Source organism: Myotis nattereri (genome assembly GCF_964212035.1).
Source record: "Myotis nattereri genome assembly, chromosome: 13".
Classification (NCBI taxonomy): domain Eukaryota; kingdom Metazoa; phylum Chordata; class Mammalia; order Chiroptera; family Vespertilionidae; genus Myotis; species Myotis nattereri.
The window spans coordinates 41,197,426-41,219,772 of NC_138088.1; the positions used below are offsets into that span (position 1 = coordinate 41,197,426).

Genomic DNA, 22,347 nt, shown 5'->3' on the forward strand with positions numbered 1-22,347 from the left:
TTTCAAGTTCCACCATTTCTTACTACTTTTCAGTTGGGTCAAGTTTTTAAACTTTCTAAATCTCTGTTTTCCGGCTAATGAAAAGAAAATAGGATTCCACTGAGTCTCCTATTAACCTACTTTAGGACTTCTGTGAGGATCAAATGAGATGAGGCTTGAGAAAACACTTCACAGACTTTTGGTTAAAGTGTAAAATGTTTGCACCTGGCTATAAAGCAAGTCGTGTTCCTGGGCTGAAGAAACTCCAAGGAGGCTAGTCCCTAGGACAGTGGTGGGCAAACTGCGGGTCGGCAAACTGCGGCTCGGCAAACCGAAGCTTGTGAGCCACATGTGGCTCTTTGGCTCCTTGAGTGTGGCTCTTCCACAAAATACCGACTTCTGTGCATGGGCCACGAAGTTTTAATCGCACTGTACATGCACGCCCACAAGTGGTATTTTGTGGAAGAGCCACACTCAAGGGGCCAAAGAACTGCATGTGGCTCGCAAGCCGAGGTTTGCCGACCACAGCCCTAGGGAGAGGAAGCCAGGCGTTGCTACATGATGTCATTACCTGGTGCCCACAGCCACCATTTCTGGGCTGGGCTGGGCTGTGGGCTGCATTTTGCACCATGGGGTCTCGGCAGTGTCAGCTGTGATTTGGTGAGCTGTTGCTCCGGGGTGGTGTTGGGGCCTGTGTCCCACTTGGGGGAAGCTGAATGTTGGTTTGTCGGTGCCAGGTCCCTGGTGCCGTTTCTGTGTAAATGACCAGTGTGTGTCACGACAGCTCCTGCATTGAGTATCTGCCCCCTGCGGGTCAGTGTACATCATAGTGACCGGTCGGAAGGTCGGGCACTTAGCATATTCACCTTTTATATATATAGATATGATATATATATATGCTATATCCTATATATAGGATATATATTCTATATATGTATACAAAAGGAGATTTATTTTGAGGAATTGGCTCATGCAGGTGTGGAGGCTGAGAAGTCCCACAATCTGCTGTCTGCAAGCTGGAGGCCTAGGAAAGCCAGTGGTGTAATTCAAGTCTGAGTCTGAGGCCTGAGAACCAGGGGAACCAATGGGATAAATCTCAGTTCAAGGACAGGTGAAGACTAACAGACAAATGTCCCAGCTCAGGTACACAACCAAGAAGGGACTGAATTCTCCCTTTTCCTGATTTTCATTCTATTCAGGCCCTCAGTGGATTGAATGGTGCCCACCCATATCAGAGAGGGGAGCAATATACAGTTCACTCTTGAACAATATGGGTTTGAACTGCACTGATCCACTTATACTTGGATTTTTAAAAAATAAACATAGAGTCAGCTCTCCTTATTCCTGAGTTTCATTCTGCAGATTCAACCAACCACCAAGGATCTAAAACAGTATTTTTTGATCCGTGCTTGGGAATCCACAGGAAGTGGGGCTGACTGTTTGCATTATCCTATGCCATTTTATATAAGGGACTTCAGCACCGATAGATTTTGTTATCCTCAGGATATTCTGCAGCCAATCTCCCATAGATTCTGAGGGAGATGACTGTCAGACGACTGTGGATGAATCAAAAGCTATACGTGGATTTTTCCATTGCACAGTGATTGGCTCCCCTAACCCTTATGTTGTTCAAGGGTCAACTGTACTTTACTGATTCCACCAATTCAAAAGCTAATCCCATCGGCAAACATCCCCAAGTCCACCCTCAGAAATAATGTTTAATCTGGGCATTCTGTGGCCCAGTCAAGTTGACACCACATAAATTTAATGATCACACCATGCCAGCAAAACTGACCATTCTGTCCTTCAAACAACCTAGCTCTTTCTTTGTATAGTCTGATCCATTTGGCTGGAACACTTCCCCCCTGGTTCTCCTCTTGATTATTATTTTTTTCATCCTTTATTGCTCAGTGGAAAGATCACTGCCTCAGAGAGCTTACTGGACCACCCTGTTAAAGTAGATCACCACTCAATGTTCTATCACAAAGCAGCCAGGCTGAATTTGTATGTATAGAGTTCTTTGTTTATTTTCTGTCTTATCTGCTAGATTGTAAGCACCATAACAGTAAGAACTATGCTTGTTTGTACTCCACTGTATAACTCTTAAGCATCTTGCTAGTGTCTGGTACATAGTAATAAATATCAATAAATATTTGCTAAATGAAGTTGTCGTAAGGAATTCATCTAATAGAGGATTCATCACCACAATACAATGAAGAGATGTGTGTTATGACAAAGGCAGTGTTGCCCTGGCAAACTGACTCTCAAAAAAAAAAAAAAAAAAAAAAAAAAGCCCTAATTTGTCATTTGCTGATTTCCATGGTGGTATAAATACTCCCATCACAGCTGATTTCAAGCCACCAAAGTAAGAACTGAATTGCAAAATTCCTGAGAGCTTAAATCGGCTTTTCAAAGTTGATGCGAGCTGGCTCTGGCATATCAATGAAAGAAAGGTCAGCATGGGTGCAATGATTACCCTGGAAAGAGGCAATAGTTCACCCTGGGGGAGCTCAGCAAAGACTTCCTGGAGGAGGTAATACTCGATCTGTGTTTTGGATGATGGGTGTGTTGGCTCACATTCTATGCCACTTAAACTGGCTAATGTAGCCCTGCTCTCAGTAGCCCACATTCAGCCGTCCTTGGCTCCCCTACTCAGCTCACCTTTGCTGGGCTGGGAGTTATCACCTGACAGTCCAATCCTCAGAAAATCCTTCTATATGGCAGGTGTTCTACTGGGTTTGCTTTGACTCCAACAGAGGAGAATAATATAGAGTACACTTAGTCACGGGAGAAAGGGAAGGGTTTTCCAAACAGAGGGACAGCTTGTGCAAAAGTGAGAGGGTGAATGCAATACAGCTGTTTGGTAAATCTCGATGTGTAAGGGAGGGAGTGGAAGGACACTAGCTCCTGACAGGCGATGTTGATAGGCTGAGGAGCATAAACCGATTCCCAGCCTGGGCAGAGGAAAAGGGAAAGCCTGCTTACTTTTCCTGTATAATTCTTACCACAGCTGGTAATTGTGGGTTTTTGTGGTTATTGCTGGGTCTCATTTTTGGTATGGAGTCATTTGATTAATATCTGTCTCTTTCAAGAGACTGTAAATTCCACAAGGGCAGGGACTGCCTTGCTTGCTGTTATTGTTAAGCAGCAAAAATACAACCTTGTTGAATAACTGAATCATCTGGGTAATTTTTGAAAAAAAAAAAAAAAATGCCCCTGCTTACCTACCTCACAATAGAGTGTGCTATAATCTTTCTCTGAACCTTCCAACCACGGTATGGGGGGGTGGGAAGTAGTAGAGCTGACTTCCATATGTTTCAAAAGCCACCCCAAAGGATTCATCCCTGTTCCCCTTCTCAAACTTAATCAAGTGGATCCTTTACAAGATTTTACCCAAAAGGTGACAGGAGTAAAATGTTCCTTTGCATATAAGGGCCCTATGGTAGTAGGGAGGATTGGATAGAGGTGCTAAGGAACTGAGGCCAGTGAGGAAGACCATGCATGAGTAATCAGGTAAGAAATAATGCAGGTCTGAGTTAAATCACTGGCAGTGGGTGTGAAGAAGGAAGAGGTTCAAGAGATGCTTGGGAGGTAGATTTGGTGACTATTTGGGCATAGGTGGTAGAGGAAGTGAGAGCGAGGGAGGAATCTAGGTTGAAGGTGGGAGTTTCACTTTTGAAATGTCTGTGGGACACGGATGAGGAGGGGTCAGTCTATGAAGTTGGGAATACAAACATCCAACTCAGGAGAGGAGGGGCAGGAGCCTCCCCTCCCCCAGTGAAATACCAAGAACTCTGGAGAACACGAATATATGAGACGGGTTAGAAAAACAATTCTTGGAGCCTGAGAGGAAGAAGGAAAACCTGACTAGTGTCAGAAAATAAGTGAAAAAGAATGTCCAACAGAGTCAAATGGTGCCTAACGCTTAAGTCAGAGGACCTGAAACTATCTCTGATGAATTTGGCAACAAGGGCATTTTCTGTGGAGGCCGAGGACGAAGGAGGAAGTGGAGACAGCGAATTTAGGCTATATTTTTCAAGAAACTTGGCTGTGAAGAAGAGGGATGGTATGACTGAGTGGGATGGGAAGAGATTCGAGTTCCTTTGTAGCTGAGCCCAAGGGGTAAGAGTTGAGCATAAGCACCTTCTCCACCTCTTCATTTTGCTAGCCCCGCCCCCCCACGTGACCCGTGGCAGCCGACGGCCCGGGACTACATCCCCCAGAAGGCCCCTCGGCGCGGGGCGGAGTCGAGGCCTGGCGCTCGCCCCCGAGGCGCCGACGGAAGAGCCAGAGCTTCGAGGAGGCGGCGGCGGAAGCGGGGAGCGACGGCGCGCCCGGTAACTAGCTGCCCCGAGCCCTATCCCTCCCTCCGTCTTTCCTTCCCTCCTTCCGTCCATCCTTCCCTCCCTCCCTCTGCACCCTGAGCCGGGGCTCGTGGCGTTCCCTTCTCCCTTCACACCTGGGACGGGAGTTCCTTTCTCTTTAGTTTGCTACCGGTATTTTTTCCTCACGTGACACGCAGGGCGGGCCCCCGCCTGGGGCGGAGGTTACTGGGCAGCTCCCGCCCTTCGACCCCCGAGGGACTGGGGTTGCGGGGGACCCTACCGTCCTACCGAGGCCCTTTGGCTCTGCCTGGGGGTGCGTGCCCGCTGAGGGCCCTCGCCCCAAAACTCCCTGTAGCGGGGACGTTCTTTTCTGGGTTTCAACAGGTACTGAGTGGGTCCGTGGCCACTTGGGGGCCCGGGGCTGTGGGCCGCAGAGGCCGTCGGGAGACGCCCCCGGGCCGTGAGCGGTGTCCGGGGTGCGAGCCTGGGGAGTGAGTCCACTCCCTCCGCTGCCCGGGAGCCGTGGGCTATGCGCGGGGAGTGAGCAGTCGGTGCGGGAGGAGGCACTTCCTGGTTTTCTGGGGCGGCCCTCGGGACGCCCTGTGCCGGAGCGTTAGTTTTCCTCAGCAGTAAAGCCGCCTCTCGGAGTGGCGGAAGGGAAGACCCCCAGGGTGGGGGCCTGAGGTCCGGGGGAGGCGTCTAGGTCTCCACTTGCCGGGCCTGTGGGCCTTGTAGCCCGTTTCCCGCAGCCCCGGCCCGGCTTCCCTCTGGGAAAGCGGGGACCGTAGCCCTGGCCCGCCCGCCCGCCGTCCAGTGTGAGAGCGCCCGTGTCCCAGGTGACCGGAGCCTCCCGTCGTTAAGCCCAGGTCGGTGGCATTGTAAAGTCACGTTCGTGTTTTTTCCTAAGCCTGGAACAGGGTCCTGCTGTTGATGAAGATGAAATGAGTTCATAAACAGGTGGCAGCCGGTGCCTTTAGAAATGAAGGTGAGCCGTGCACGTGTGCTGGTGCCGTGTTCCCGGGGAGGAGGTGGTTTCAGGGCCCCGCCTGTCACCTGCGGAGTCCGTTTTTAAACTTCGTCTGGAGTTTAAGGTCCGTCAGGATCTGGACACGTCCCTCCCGCCAACACAGACACACCTGCCTACCCCCTTGTTCTGTCGTCACATTATTTCAGGTGCAGGTGTCTCAGATGCGGTGCCCAGCTAATGCCTGTCTTCAGCAGGTGTGTGTCTGTCCCCCCTTCCCGAGAGCGCCAGTGCCGACCCGCTCTGATCCCCGCACAAACCCGTCGCCTTGTGCGCATGCCCGCTCGCGGGAGGGGGGTATGCTCACCTAGCCCAGGGACGGGTGCCAGGTGCCTGTTTTGCCTCAGAGTTCGAATTCAGAATATAAACAGCCAGTATTCTAATTTTGTTTCTTTTTCTGGCAGTTGAGCTCTGAGACTCTAAGCAGGTGGCTTTTGGTCTCCGTTTTCTTCCCCTTTTAGAGAATGGGGATTTTATAATAAAAGTTTTATGGGTTTGGAGGAGTAGTAGTGAGGTGACCTTAACTTGTATTTATTCTGAAATAATTGGTGGGAAACGATTTGAATGTGGTTCAGAAAAGCAAAGAGGTTGGCAGTGCCGGGGAATCGGTTGAATGTACAAAGTCGAACCAATTTGAGTTCCAAGTCCTGGTGTTGTGACTTATATTTATGACTTTTAGCAAATTGATCTCGAAGACTGTTTTACCAGTCTCTAAAATGGAGATAATAGCATTTACCTTGCAAGGTGTCTATAAAGATTAAATGAGATAGGAATATAAAGAGCTTAGTAGTGCCTGGAGTAAGTGCTCATTCTTTTGCTGTTGTAACTGATGATGATGATAAAAACATAACTTTAGTATTTTCTTGAGATTCCTATTTTTATTTGTAAAACGAGGATAGCTATCCTTAACCCATAAACTTAAAATACTGTAAGTTTTCAGATTGCGGGTTTGTTTTTTTTTAAGCAGTTGCAATTATGTAAAGATTATATAATGCTGCTTTTCACTTTTAGAGGTTTCCAAAATGCTGTTGTGAAAAGATTTTTGGGATGTGATGTTTCATTTATAACCTGTAGTAAGAATGTAGCTTTCTGTCTGCACATAGTAGATTTTAGCAGAACAATGATCTGTGTACGACTTAGATATTGACCATTAATTGATTAGGACAGACTTTTATAAGAGCATTGTTTTGTCTTGCCTTCCTCCCCAACTTTTTTTTTTAAGCCAAACTAATTGACTTTAAAAGTTCATCTTAATGGGGTAGGGTCCTGAAGACTGGGTGACATCATTTTTTCTTTTTTGAATGTGAAGCTTTTTAAAATTATAGTTGACATACAGCATAATGATTTGACATTTATATACCTTACAAAGTGATCACCACGAAAAGTCCAGTAACCATCTGTTATCATACAAAGTTTTGTTATGTTATTGACAACTTTTCTTCCCCGTGACTTATTTATGTTGTAACTACAAGTTTGTATTTCTTAATCCCCTTTATCTTTTTGCCCATCCCCTCACCCCTCTGGGAACTATCAGTTTTTCTGTATCTATGAGTCTATTCATTTGTTTAGTTTTTTAGATTCCACATGTAAGTGAAATGATATAGTATTTGTCTTTCTCTGACTTATTTCACTTAGCATAACACCTTCTAGGCCTGTCCATGTTTTGGCAAATGGCAAGATTGCATTCTTTTTCATGGCTGAGTAATATTCCTGTGTCTGTGTGTGTCCACTTCTTTACCCATTTATCTAGTGATGAACACCTAGGTTGCTTCCATATCATGGCTATTGTAAGTAATGCTGCAGTGAACATAGAGGTACATACATCTTTTCGAGTTAGAGTTTTGTTTTCAGATACGTGCCCAGAAGTGGAATTGCTTGGGTCCTCATTTGTCTTTTATTATAGCCTTTGTTTTAAAGCAGGGTGGGAAACCTTTTTTCTGCCAAGGGCCATCTGGATATTTATAACATCATTTTGGGGCCATACAAAATTATCAACTTAAAAATTAGCCTGCTCTATTTGGTCAAACATTTAATTAACTCACCCTTGATGTGTTGGCAGAGCCAGAACAAATGATTTTATGGGGCTTATAATAAGGCCCGTGGGCTGGATGTTCCCCACCCCTCTTTTAAAGCTTATTTTGTCTGATAATTATTTCTTCCCAGCTTTTGTTTGTTTCCATTTTATTTTATTTTATTTATTTTATTTTTTTAAATATATTTTATTGATTTTTTACAGAGAGGAAGGGAGAGAGATAGAGAGTTAGAAACATCGATGAGAGAGAAACATCGATCAGCTGCCTCCTGCACATCTCCCACTGGAAATATGCCCGCAACCCAGGTACATGCCCTTGACCGGAATCGAACCTGGGACCCTTCAGTCCGCAGGCCGACGCTCTATCCACTGAGCCAAACCGGTTTCGGCTGTTTGTTTCCATTTTAATGAAATATTTTTTTTACATCCTTTTACTTTCAATCTGTGTCTTTCGACTGAAATGAGTCTCATCTTAGGCCACATATGTAAGGGTCTTGTTTTGTTTTTTAATCCATTAGGGGGGACTTCATTTTTTGAAGGCGGAAACTCTTGGTGACTGATGCTGATGGTGGCTTTGGTTTGTGTGTATTTGCAAGGAGTGAGAGTTTAGAGATACTAGGAGAAAAACCTAATAGGGAAAACTGACTTGTTGGTCAAAGCAGAGTCTTTTGGTTAAGAAATGAAATATTTGTTTTAAATTCTTTCAACCTGTTGACTGCAAGATGTTAGTAGACTCAGATGTTTAGGAAATGTTTCCGTATTCTCTTTTTTGATGTGGTATTCCCTGGCCTCTGCTTTGTCAGTTTCATTCTTATTCATGAACAAGTAAGATATTTTTCACTACAGATTTGTATACAAAAATGTAAGTGATCACTTTCATTAAAATCTACTTTGTGTGCTGTAATGTGTTTTTCCTTTTGTGTTTTAAATATTTTTTTGACTCTTACTTAAAAGAAGTTTTTGGAAGGTAGACACATTCTCAGCTATAGTATCTAACTGTACATAGTGAAGCTCAGTTAGTGATGACTGTGCTGAATAGTTCTGAATAAGAACATTTTGTTGATTGTCCTATGTCCCTAAGGCATGCTCTGGAGAGACAGTATGGTATTGTGAAAATAACATAAGCTTTGGAGTCAGACTGATCAAAGTTTGAACCTGGGCTCTGCTGTTTATTATTTTGTGACTTTGGTTCCTATAATCATTCTGAGTTTATTTTCTCATGATCTGTAAAACGGATAATAATACCAACCTGCATGACTGAAAAATTTAGACCTTGTTTGAACTTGGTAAATCTAGCCAGGCTTAGATAGATGGTGGTGTTACTACTATTTTCAGTTTTTATTGTATTTTTCTCATAGTTATGAATTTTGGTGATACATCTGTGTTCATTCCCTCAATGCTTTACATGATCAGTGTATTTTTCTTCCCTCAGCCAAGGTTAAGGTTGTTGATCATGACCATGGTATCCTGAAACAGCAAAGCTAATTGGCCAACATGTTTGAATCTGTGACCCTGTCCTCATTAGCTCCTATTAACTAACCATTCACAAAATATCTCACCAGAATGAATAAGACTGCTATATTGTTGGTTAGGCATTCATGCGCTCATTAGACATAATAGAAGTAAATGAGCGAATACTGAAAGTAAAAGTATATATTTTTAATTACAAAACTTTATAAATATAGGACTAGCCCTCACATTATGTATGAAACTGGTAACTTGCAGGATGACATTGAATACCACTAGCCTGAACTATAATTTAGACATTACTTTTAGCTGTTGAAAATGTATTTGTTGCAGACTTCCCACTCATAGGAAAGGTGAGAAGAAATGGAACTAGACTATTCATGTCTTGAAAGAGAACCCTACTCCTATGCCACCAACCACAAAATGTGCTCTTAGTGGGGAAAACAGAGTTCTCCACTGATGTTCCTGGCAGGATGGATGAAGCCTGGGTAACTCCAAAGAGCTTATTGAATTACAGTGAAATTCCAGTTGTCAGAGCTTTAGATAGAAGAGAAGTTATAGGGTGTAGCTCAGCAGCAGTAAGACTGAATTTGGAGAGGATTTTTCTCCTCAATAAAACATGGGCCAGTTGCTCCCAGCTCATGGTGTGCATTTTTCACTGTCTTTTGCTAGCCTTCTGTATAGTTTTCCATTCTTCAAATTCACTCTTCAGTTTTATAAATATTTGTTGTTCCTTCTGTATCTTTTTTTTTTTTTGTAATGTCAAACACAGTTGGTTTCTGACGAGGGTTAAAAATATGGAAGCAGAGAAGCACTGTTGGAAACAGCAGGTTCTGGTATCTAGTAAGGTTCCCAAGTAACAGGTTAACCTGTGAATATGATGGTATGGTTTTTTGGAATAGTCAGATGGCTGATAGTTCATAACCATTTAACTTGGTGCAGAGGCAAAAATATGGGCAAAAGATTTGTTTCACTCCTTAATATGTAATTTGCCTCTTAGAAAAGAATATATGTAATGTTAATAATTGGCTTGCAGTTGGGCTGTTACAAGTTCTTTCCACCATAAAAGTGTGTCTTTTTTTTTTTTTAAGTTTTATTTTTTTATTTTTATTTTCTTAATTAAATCTTTATTGTTCAGATTATTACATTTGTTCCTCTTTTTCCCCCCCATAACTCCCCTCCTCCCAGTTCCCGTCCCACCATCTGCCCTCACTCCCCACCCACTGTCCTCATCCATAGGTGCACGATTTTTGTCCAGTCTCTTCCCACATCTCCCACACCCCTTTTCCCCCCAAGAATAGTCAGTCCATTCCCTTTCTATGTCCCTGATTCTATTATGATCACCAGATTATTTATTCACTTGATTCTTAGATTCACTTGTTGATAGATATGTACTTGTTCATAATTTTTATCTTTACCTTTTTCTTCTTCTTCCTCTTCTTAAAGAATACTTTTCAGCATTTCATATAATACTGGTTTGGTGGTGATGAACTCCTTTAGCTTTTCCTTATCTGTGAAGCTCTTTATCTGACCTTCAGTTCTGAATGATAGCTTTGCTGGATAAAGTAATCTTGGTTGTAGGTTCTTGGTATTCATCACTTTGAATATTTCTTGCCATTCCCTTCTGGCCTGCAAAGTTTCTGTTGAGAAATCAGCTGACAGTCGTATGGGTACTCCCTTGTAGGTAACTGAGTTTCTTTCTCTTGCTGCTCTTAAGAGTCTGTCTTTGTCCTTTGCTCTTGGCGTTTTAATTATGATGTGTCTTGGTGTGGTCCTCTTTGGATTCCTTTTGTTTGGGGTTCTCCGTGCTTCCTGGACTTGTAAGTCTATTTATTTCACCAGGTAGGGGAAGTTTTCTGTCATTATTTCTTCAAATAGGTTTTCAATATCTTGCTCTCTCTCATCTTCTGGCACCCCTATAATTCTAATGTTGGTACGTTTGAAGCTGTCCCAGAGGCTCCTTACACTATCTTCGTATTTTCGGATTCTTTTTTCATTTTGCTTTTCCGGTTGGGTATTTTTAGCTTCTTCGCATTTCAAATCTTTGCCTTGATTCTTGCGGTCCTCTGGTCTGCTGTTGGGAGTCTGTATAATATTCGTTATTTCAGTCCGTGTATGTTTAATTTCTAGTTGGTTCTTTATCATAACATCGAGGGTCTCATTAGATTTGTTGAGGATCTCATTAAGTTTATCGGCGGCTTCTAGACAGTTCTTGAGAGACCTTAAAAGTGTGGTTCTGAACTGAATATCCTCCATTGACAGTTTTGTCCTGTTTCTTTGTCTCCGCATTTTTTTATGCTTTCTTGGTGCACCCCTTAGTGGTCTTTGTGTGCAGTCCTCCTGTAGTTAAGCCTTGATTGTTGTAGTTAATACTAGGGGGATTAACTACTAGGGGGATCCTCCAGGCCAGCTGACTGTGAGAATCAGCTGTGTCTGCAGTGGGAAAACTTCTGTCCTCTAGGGAGGTGCTAATCTAGCCTTTGCCTGAGGCTATCTGGCAAATGGCTCTGCGCAGGGCTTGGGCGGGGTGGGTGGGTCGCTCTGGCTCGGGATCAACAGGGTGGGCCGGAGAGAGCAGTTATGGCGGCTCTCAGTTCCGTCTCTAGGGGCTTTGCCTCACAGAGTCCCAGCAACCGCTGCAAACCTCGGAGAGAAAGCTGCCTTCGAGTTCTGACTGAAGCCAGACAGTCCCGCTTCTCCCGTTTGAGTCTGGGTCCCTAGAGACTCGCCTGGATCTGGAGCTCAGAATCTGAGACTCCCTCCTGATTGAAAGCACCAACCGCGCCCTCCGCCGCCAGCCCGCTCCGCGCGCAATCCGTACCTGAGTATTTCACTTCAGCACTGCGCCTCCTCTGAGTCTGGGTATGATATTCTCTTTCATCCTAGTTGTAGAATTTCCACTCATCCAGCCTTCCTGTGGTTCTGAATGATGTCCATTCCGTCTTTTAGGTGTGTTTTGATTTGGTTGTTCAAGGCAGCAATCTCCGGCGTTAACCTATGCCGCCATCTTGGTTCTTCCAGTGTATGTCTTGAGTTGAGAATTTTTGGGGGCAGAATCCAGAGATAATATTCTGGATTACAAAACAACGTCTAATAGCTATCACTTATGCAGATTACATGCCAAGTACTGTGCTTAACATCTCTTTTTTCCTGTTTAATTTATGTTGACATTATTGCAGACCACAAAATGTGCAAAAAATTTACCCAAGTACCTCAGATATTCTCTCTCTCTCTCTCTCTCTCTCTCTCTCTCTCTCTCTCTCTCGTGTGTGTGTGTGTGTGTGTGTGTCTTGAACTGTTTGAGGCAAAGGTACAGACCTATTCTCTGGCATACCTAAATATTTGTGAGTGCATTTTCTAAAAACAAGGACATTCTTTTATGTAACCACAGTGCGGTTGTCAAAATCATGAAATTAACACTGATTTAATATTACCATCTAATCTATAGACTTGTTCAGATTTCACCCATTGCTCCAATAATGTATTTTTACAGCAAAAGAAAATTTTAGATCATGAAGTGCATTCAGTTGTCATAGCTCTTTAGTTTCCTTTAATCTCTAGCATTTCTTCAGTCTTTCTTTGTTCTTTTCATGACATTGACATTTTTGAAGACTGCAGGCCAGTTATTTTGTAGAATGCCTCTAATTTGGGTTTATCTGATGTTTTCTCATAATTGGATTCAGGTTATCCATTTCTGGCAGGAGTACCACAGAAGTAATGTTATGACTTCATTAAGGTAATGTCTGCTAGGTTTTCTAGTGTGAAGTAACTGTTTTTTCTTTCATAGTTTTTTTGGTGATAAAATATATATAACATAAAATATACCATTTAGTCATTTTAACTGAAATTAACTACATTCACATTTTGTAATTTTGAAGTATCTTTGACAAAATACTTGAAACTATAAATATATTCTGTTACTTCTTGAACTTTTACTCACTGATTTTAATATCTATTAGTGATTTCTGTCTGAATCATTTTCATGATGGTTTCTAAATGATGATTTTTTAAATTCCATCATTTTCCTATGCTTATTTATAACACTACTTTACTTCATTATTTTGATGCTGTCCCTGATTTGGCCAGTGGGAAGCCCTAAGATGATCTGTCTCCTTTCGGATTGGTCTTGTTATTTCAATAATTTTCTACTTTCTACCACAACAAGATGTTCTAGGCCAGGGGTGGGCAAACTTTTTGACTGGAGGGCCACAATGGGTTCTTAAACTGGACCAGAGGGCCGGAACAAAAGCATGGATGGACTGTTTGTGTGAACTAACATAAATTCAAAGTAAACATCATTACATAAAAGGGGACGGTCTTTTTTTTTTTTTTTTAGTTTTATTCCCGCGGGCCGTAGTTTGCCCATGGCTGTTCTAGGCCCATCCTAGACTTTCCCAGCCCAAGCCTTAGAATGAGTTATTTTTTCAAGGATCTCTGGTTGCTTTTAATAGAGAATGGCATTATAAGCCAGGACCTGGATTCTAGATGTCCTCATTGCTGCTGTGTGTCATTACTTCTAGGCCCTCTTAGCAGGTATCTGGGAAATAGATACATGGGATATAGGAATACGTGTGTTTGTGTCTACACCACTGATTCTAATCCAACACTACAGAATTTATTCTAGCCTTCATTTTATCTTTATAGCTCCTCCTCTTAACAGAAACCTAGCCCCATTATTCATGTTTTTACTTACTGGCTCAATTCTAGAATATCAGAAAAATAGGTTAAGAATTGCTAGCTCATACCACTATTTAAAAGACACCTAGTAGCCTGGCTGGCGTGGCTCAGTGTTTGAGCATCAACCTGTGAACCAGGAGGTCATGTTTTGATTCCTGGTTGGGGCACATGCCCGGGCTGTGGGCCGGGTCCCTGATGTGTGGCATGCAGAAGGCAGTCGATCAATGACTCTCATCATTGATGTTCCATCTCTCTCTCCCTCTCCCTTCCTCTCTGAAGTCAATAAAGGTATGAAAGACACCTAGTAAATAGAGTTTAATATTTGTTGATAGTTTTTTCCTTTAGCATAAATCTAAAGCATAATCATTTAGTCTACTAGTAAATCTCCACTGCCCAATAGGGTAGCCACTAACCACATAAATTGAAACGTGTCGTAGTGCAAAATATATACTGGATTTTGAAAACTTAGTATGAAATAAGAAATTAATATTTTAACAATTTTTTATATTGTTTATATATTGACATGTTTAAGCTATATCAGATAAAATATATTAATAAAGTTTTACCTATTTTTACTTTAATGCGGCTACTAGAAAATATTAAATTATTTATGTTACTTTTGGACATTACTGATATAAAAACCATGTTCAAAAGTTACTTGGATTAGTTTTCTCTCCCCAATATTATTCTTTCCCTTGCATGGTTATCTTAGTCATTTGAAGTACAGTTCAGTTCTATTTGCATTTTAAGTTTTTCTCTTCATCCTAATTGATCTTATTTATTTTTGAGTATGTGAAATATTAATAGTCTTCCAAAAGTCAGAATTGTATAAAAATATACTTAGAGCAGTGTCACCCATTTTTTTTTAAATCCTTTCTTTTCTACCCTGTTTACGCTTACCTTCTATATAGGTAACCAATGTCATCATTCTCTGAATTATCCTTCCTATGTGTTTTCCCCCCATGAATGAGGAGATACAGGTATATTTTCTTATTTTCTCTTTTTTACACAAAAGAACCCATAGTACTGGTATAGATAGATACTCTTTTATACTTTGCATTTTTCACCTAACATATTTTGAAATCCATTCCACATCAATTTATAGAGTTCGCTCTCCTCCCTTCTTTCCTCCCTCTGTCTTTTCCTTCCTCCTACAGTTGCATAATACTCTATTGTGAGGATGTTAACCATTCTCTTATGCTTTTTCCAATATTTTGCATTGACAAACAGTGCTGCAGTGACTAACCTTGTCCATATATATCTTTTCATATGTTGGAAGTGTATGTTTGGGTAAATTCCTAAAATGGGATGATTGGGTCAAAAGTTTAAAAGCATATATAGTTTTAAAATATTGCCAGATCTTTTTCTATGGGGGCTGTGCACATTTGAATTCCCATCAGTAATGTATGAGAGTGTTAGTTTCCCGACAACATTACCATCAGAGTGTTATTTTATACCTTTTAATTTTTGTTAACCTTATAGGTAAGAAATGGTATCCATATAGTTTTAATACTCACCTCTCTTATTAGTGAGTTTGAACATCTTTCTAAAATATGCATGAAGGTCACTTTAATATATCTTTTTTTGTGTGAATTGTCTTGTGTCTTTTTTTGTTAATCCTCACCAGAGGATATTTTTTCCATTAATCTTTAGGGATGGGGGGATGGAGTGGGGAGACATCGATATGAGAGAGACACATCAATTATCAATTGGTTGCCTCCCTTGGGGCCTGGGAAACCTACAACCCAGGTATTTTTCCTGGACTGGGGATGGAACTCGAGACCCTTTGGTGTGCGGGCGGATGCTCTAGCCACTGTGACGCACTGGCAGGGCTCTTGTATCTTTCTATTCACTTTTCTATCAGGTTTTTTCCCTCCCTCAATTTTTAAGAATAAAAAAAATACGCTAGGGAAATTAGCTCGTTATAAATGATATATGTTACAGTTTGCCAGTTGTCTTTTGTTTCTTTAGGGTGTAAGTGTGTATTTGTTTAGACTTTTTTTGTAGTCCAATTTTTCATTGCATCAGAATTTTGGGTAATAATTAGGAAACCTTTTCCTTTACCCAGGAAAAAAAGAAATTTACACATTTTCCTCTAGTACTTGTATGATTTTAGTTATGTTTGGATCTCAGATTCATTTGAAGTTTTTTTAAATGAATATTGTGTGAACTTATAATGTCCCAGCATGTTTTCTTTAAAAAGTACAATTTTGCCCTTGTGTTTTGAGATGCCACCTTTATCATATGTTAAGTTTCCATTGAATTTATTTCTGGACTTTCTGTTCTTTTGCACCAGTCTGTATTCCTGCACCATTATTACAGTTTTAATTATAGTATATCGAGGGCTAGCTTCTAAAATTTCTACTGTGTTATTGGCTATTCTTACATGTTTGTTCTTTCTGTTGAACTTTAGTAGCAGCTGTCGCCATAAAAAAGCTTGCATGTATTAGGATTGTTATTGGGATAATGTTAAATTCATAAATTAATGAAGAGAGAACTGATATCTGGATGATGTTGAGTTGTGTTGAGTTTTCTATCTAAGAACAAGGAATATCTATTTGTTCAAATCTATATTAGTGTCACAGGAATGTTTTCTTTTTATTGGTTTTGTATACTTGTTAAATTTTCCATTTAAAAAACTTACTAACATGTTTATAGATCTTTATGTCAATATTTGTAGAGCTACTTTATTCTGTTTAATGTTTGCATTGTTTTCCATGATATAGATGTTCCATAATTGATTTACTCTGGCTGACATAGATGGACATTAAAGTTGTGTATAATTTTTCATTCTATGTAATTTTTCAGTCTACATTCACGAAAACAGGATCTTACCGCTTTTTAAAAAATCTTTGCCAGTTTGAAAGGCATTAAAGAATATATTTATTTTTTATTTCTTTGCTAACTGATGATGCTTATTTTTTATCCATCTATTCAAACTTCTATTCAGCATATTCTTACTGAGCATCCACTATGTGCCATCCTATAAGAACTATAGTAATGCCTGGAAGTTGAATGTCTTTTTGTGTTTTTGATCATTTGCATTATTTTGTTTTGTACACCTCTTTTATTTTTTTTTCAATGGCAGTTAATTGGTGTTTCTGCCCCCTCAGACCAGTTCTCAGAAGACTGAGAATGAAAGATAACATTTCTTTATTCTGTTTTGTTGCTGAGTTTCTAAAAAGTACTTTGTGTGTGTATTTATTTTTCTTGCAAAATCTGTGGTAAATCCTGGGTTAAACTCTTAGTATTCACGAAATGAGATAATGTAAGTTAAGTGCACAGGCAAGTGTCAAAGAAATGATTACACATTTTTATAAAAATGACTTTTATTATTATTATTTTCCAGGTGAGGCTGCTGCATCTATCAGAAAGGAATTTTTGTACCATTTTTCTTCAGACAGAGTCTGTTTGTTGTAGAGCAGGGGTGGGGAACATCCAGCCCATGGGCTGTATAAGGCCCTTGAAATCATTTGGTCTGGCCCTGCCAAGGCAACCGCAGGCAGGACTCGAAATTCAAGATGTAGGACCTTTTTTCATAGCAACATACGTTTATATTAAGTGAATCATAATAATTAAAAATTTTTTTTAATTAATCCTTACCCGAGGATGTATTTTTTCCCATTGATTTTTGTTTTGTTAGAGAGAGTGGAAGTAGGGGAATAGAGAGAGAGAGAAACGCTGTGAGAGAGACACATTGATATGTTGCCGCCTGTACACTCCCAACTGGGCCAGGATTGGGCCTGCAACCCAGGTAGTGTCCTTAACTGGGAATCAAACCTGGACCCTTCACCTGTGGGCCAGTGCTCTAACCACTGAGCAACAGGCCAGGGCAATAATGTAAATTTTGAGGGACAAGCAAGGAACGAAGGAACATCCATTACAAGATAGACAAGACATGGAGGAGTACATGAAAGCTTCTTGTCTGCTGACCTACGCCTGTCTGTCTGTATTGTGGTGACTCAGAGGACAGTCAGTGACGGCAGGCTGGGAGTGTACATGTTGGGACAGTGTTAACACAGAACTATGGCGATCAGTCATGAGATGAGATGCTATGAGATGATTCCTCACAATGTTGAGGATCTTGCCTCTGATGATTGAAGACGATGTTGTTGACTTTGTTAACACAGACAATAACTCCAATCCAACCTTTATCCACACATCCACCATCAACAATCCTCCCCCAAACAGTCTCAGATGAAGATTAATGAAATTACAGCAGCACACAGAAAAGACCTCAAGTGTTGATGACATGATGATACGAACATTGCATATGTTCCAAATCCAAAATGCAGGATTAGAACAGCAGTTAAAGCAAAATAATCAACACACAGACAGGATAGTTATTAAAACTTAAGTGGTGTGACATCCTACAAATGGCGACTACAAAGAAGAGAAAAGTTGATGCAGAGCGTCCATCTTTCCAAGAGAAATGGACAAATGATTATTTCTTTGTTGAAGTCAAAGGCAAACCTGTGTGCCTAGTTTGTGGCGATATGTTAGCAGTAATGGAAAGAGCCAATCTGGAGCGTCATTACAGCTCAAAACATGCTAAACTCAGTGAATTGGGAGGCCAAATGCGCCTGGATAAAATCAATGCTCTTCAGCGGAGTTTGGAATTACAACAAGCTGCTTTCACTAAGCCTCGTTGTGACAGAGACAACGTTATTCAGACAAGTTATGTAGTGAGTGAGCTAATAGCAAAGAAGCTGAGGCCTCATGTAGAGGGAGAGTTTGTGAAAGAGTGCATGGTGGCTGCTGCAGAGTTGTTAGCACCAGACAAAGTAAAATTGTTTCAAAGTGTTAGTTTGTCTCGGAGAACCGTCTCAGATCGGATCACTGATTTAGCACAAGATATTGAAAAGACATTGAAGAATTCTGCAGGAGATTTCCAGTTTTTCTCTCTGGCTTGTGACAAGACAACGGACATAACAAATACTACCCAACTGGCTGTTTTCGTTCGTGGGATAACTGCAGAGTTTGACACGCGTGAGGAACTGCTGTCACTGGAAGCCATGCATGGCACTACAAGAGGTGAGGATTTGTTTGAGAGACTTGTTTTATCAATGAAAAAATTTGAGCTAACTTTTGAAAAGTTAAGTGGCCTTATTACAGATGGAGCTCCAGCCATGGTTGACTCGCAAAAAGGGTTAATTTCATTGGTCAAGAAAGAACTGAGTCGTCTTAGTCTTGATCCAAGTAACTTAATTATATGCCACTGCATCATACGCCAAGAAAGTCTCTGTGCACAGTCATTGCGGCTTAACAGTGTAATGTCAACAGTAGTGTCATGCATAAATTTTGTCAAAAGTAGAGGGTTTAACAGCCTCCAGTTTAAGGAGTTACTGAATGATCTTCACTCTGAGTACGGTGATCTTGTTTATAACTGTGAAGTGCGGTGGCTGAGCCACAGGAACATGCTCATGAGGTTTTATGAACTGCGGGATGAAGTCAGGCAGTTCATGGAGATGAAGGGAAAACCTGTCAGGGAACTCATTGACAGCAAGTGGCTGTGTGATCTAGCATTCATGGTGGATATTACCAAGTACCTCTCAGAGTTGAATGTCAAGTTACAGGGCCCCAACCAGCTTCTCAGCACCCTGATTTCAGAGGTGATATCATTTGAAGCTAAATTAAGGCTGTGGAAAGTGCAACTGGAAAGGAATAACACAATGCATTTCCCCACCCTGGAAGGACAAAAGCCTTCTACAACACTTGAATATGCTAGTGAATGTGAAAAACTAATTGAGGCATTTAATGAAAGATTCAAGGACGTGAAAAGTAAACAAATGGAATTGAACATCTTTGCTACACCATTCAGTGTAGAACCAGCTGATGTGCCTGATAACCTACAACACGAAATCATTCAGCTGCAAAGCAATGATGAGCTGAAAGCTAGGTACAACAATGTCCCACTGCTTAAGTTCTATAAATGTTACATAAGTAGCGATGAATTTCCCACTTTGAGGAGACATGCATTGAAATATGCATCTGTGTTTGGAACCACTTACTGCTGCGAGCAGTTCTTTTCAAAACTTACCATAACAAAGAGTCGACTGCGCTCCAGACTGATCTACACAAACCTGGAAAAGCAGTTGCGAGTAGCAACTTCATCAATACCAGCTAACATCACACGCCTCACCCAAGAGAAGCAGTTTCAGCCGTCACATTAGGGGTGAGTTAATGAAATGTTTGACCAAATATAGCAGGCTAATTTTTAGGTTGATAATTGTGTGTGGCCGCCAATGGTGTTACAAATATCTAAATGGCCCTTGGCAGAAAGAAGGTTCCCCACCCCTGTTATAGAGTTTTATTGCTCAAAAAATAAATGTCACTTATTTGGTAAGTCAATTAAGTATACTTATGCATATATTTTTAGAAAAAAATTATTGATTTTTTAGAGAGAGGGGAAGAGAGAGAGAGAGAAACATCAATGTGAGAGTGAAACATAGACCAGCTGCCTCCTGCATGCCCCCTACCAGGGATCAAGCCTGCAATGACCAGGAATTGAACCAGCAACCTTTCGTTGCTCAGGACGATGCCCAACCAACTGAGCTTCACCAGCCAGGGCTTATGCATATTTTATAGAAAGACTGTTCATTTACTCTAAATATTTGTTTGCTTATATTTTGTTTCTTCTCCGTCATTTTATATTGTAACGCATGTAAAACAAGTTTGAAAGTGGCAATTTCCTAAAAGACAGGCTCTTTGGAAGATTTTCTTCTATTCTCTAGGTCTTTCTTAATTTTGGTGTTTGTTGTAAAGAGAACAGGGATTGGTTAAATAATGGAATTAGTTCTCAAAGTGGGATCACTAGCTTTGCTTTCTTCAGTCTCTCTCCACTGGAAAAACAGAAAATTAATATCCATTCTTTTAGGCTCTAGCTTTCCTATAGTTCATATAGGGATCAGCAAAGATGGAATGTTATTGTAAGGGTTAAAGCAGGGGTGGGGAACCTGTTTTCTGCCAAGGGCCTTTGGATATTTATAACATCATTCTCGGGCCATACAAAATTATCAACTTAAAAATTAGCCTGCTGTATTTGGTCAAACATTTAATTAACTCATCTCTAATGCCTTGGCAGGGCCAGATAAAATGATTTCACAGGCCTTATACAGTAGACATTCCCCACCCCTGGGTTAAAGAATAGATAATCAATTAAGTTTTTAGTAAAGTGTAATGAAGCCCTGGCCAGGTAGCTCAGTTGATTGTAGTGTTATCCCGGTGTGCTGGGGTTGGAGGTTTGATTTCTGGTTGTGGTGCGTGCAGGAATCAACTGATGGATGCATGGATGGGTGGAACTACAAATCGATGTTTCTCTTTCTCCCTCCTCCTCCCCAAAAATCAATAAATAAAAATTTTAAAAAACCCCCAAAAACAAAAAAACAGAATGAATCTCTCTAAGAACTTGGAAATGAAAAATAGATATCGAGTGAAAGTGATTTCAGTTTTTGAATATTACTCTGTAGGTGTTATTTTCAGTTAAAAATATTTTAAAGAAAATTTAGTAAATTGGTAGGACCTGTTATTTTGTGAGATGTTTTTCTAACCTACATCCTCTGATGATCTTTAAAGTCTATTTCAGCTTCTGACTCTCACATGTAGACAGTAGCAACTGGGAAGCTGATGTGTAGGGTGAAGGCTTTAGTGGTAACAAGAGGGTCAGTCACAGCATCTGTCAGAAGATAATTGTCTTGTGTGCTGCTGAAGCAGGTGGCAAAAAAAAAAAAAGGATGGAAACTATAATGAAATGATATTGGTGATTTGCAGAATTTTAAATAAGGTTTTGCACAGCAATTGAGAAGTAAATGTTGATGCTGAGAGCTGACCTTAAAGTCTTCTCAGATAGAATCTAAGAATGAGGAGCCATAGGTATAGATAAAGGGAAAGAAAATTCTCCTTTGATAGGGTTTTGGTAGTCTCTGCTTTTGTTAGTATCAGAAAGCTCACTTCAGATATTCTTAGATGGTTTGTATGGCTCATATGAGTAGAGGCATGGGACTTCATTGTGCATGACTCTGAAATGTCCCAGATCTTGAGAGTAAACCAAAGTGAATTTTAATCTTGGTTATTTAAAATCTCCTTGTACCTGTCTTATTAGGAGCTTTATTTTTTTTTAAAGAGGAAACTAATTTGCAACTGGCTATAAAGAGTGACATTGTGTTCAGGGAAATGATGTACTAACACACTGCACTGTCCCACAAGAGTACTTCTCAAGTCTCCAAACACAGTGCTGACAATCTGTGATAGCCTGTGAATTGTAGGGTAGCAGTTGGGGGAAGATAGACAGCAGAGTGAGGTGGTTGTGTGTAAGTTACAGAGGAGATGGAGAGGGGAAGAAATGAGAGAAGAGCTAAGCAGCTCAGGTTCTGTGGACAATTTGAATGGAACCTATTCTTGTTAGCTCTGATAATAGAATGAATTCAACAGCTAGAGTGTGTGTGGGGGTTTTGGTAGGGTAGAAATAGTGTGTTTCACTTTTCCTTTCAAGGTGTTATTTGTTTCATTCTGTCATCAAAATTTAAGATTAGGTGTTCTTTTGATGAGCGTATAGATTGGATAAGTTTAAAAATTTTGAAGACACTAGAAATATCACTTCATGCCAGGAAATGAGACTATAACAATCAGAGTACTAGGGGTAGGGCTTATCTTTTCAAGGCATTATTGCAATGGTAGTCAGGCCAATTACCATATCTAGAGCTAAAATGACTGGGCCTTTATCCCAGACAAATGTATATCCTGTTATTTATTTATTTATGTATTTATTTATTTAACATATATGTACACACACATACACACACACACACCCCATCAACTTATTGTTTCAGAGACAGTTAACCAAC

General features: G+C 40.7%; 1 protein-coding gene across 2 annotated transcripts in view; it reads left to right on the forward strand.

The window, feature by feature from the left end:
* The first annotated feature begins 4,268 nt into the window (after positions 1-4,268).
* The window catches only part of R3HCC1L (R3H domain and coiled-coil containing 1 like), a 72,195-nt gene continuing 54,116 nt past the window's right edge, over positions 4,269-22,347 (forward strand). Inside the window, exons 1-2 of one of the 2 annotated variants that reach the window (XM_081105279.1) lie at positions 4,291-4,316; positions 5,212-5,289. The gene's annotated coding sequence lies outside the window, so the exon portion shown is untranslated. Of the gene's footprint in view, positions 4,317-5,211; positions 5,290-22,347 lie in introns of both variants that reach the window. The other variant, XM_081105280.1, reaches the window with a different exon arrangement.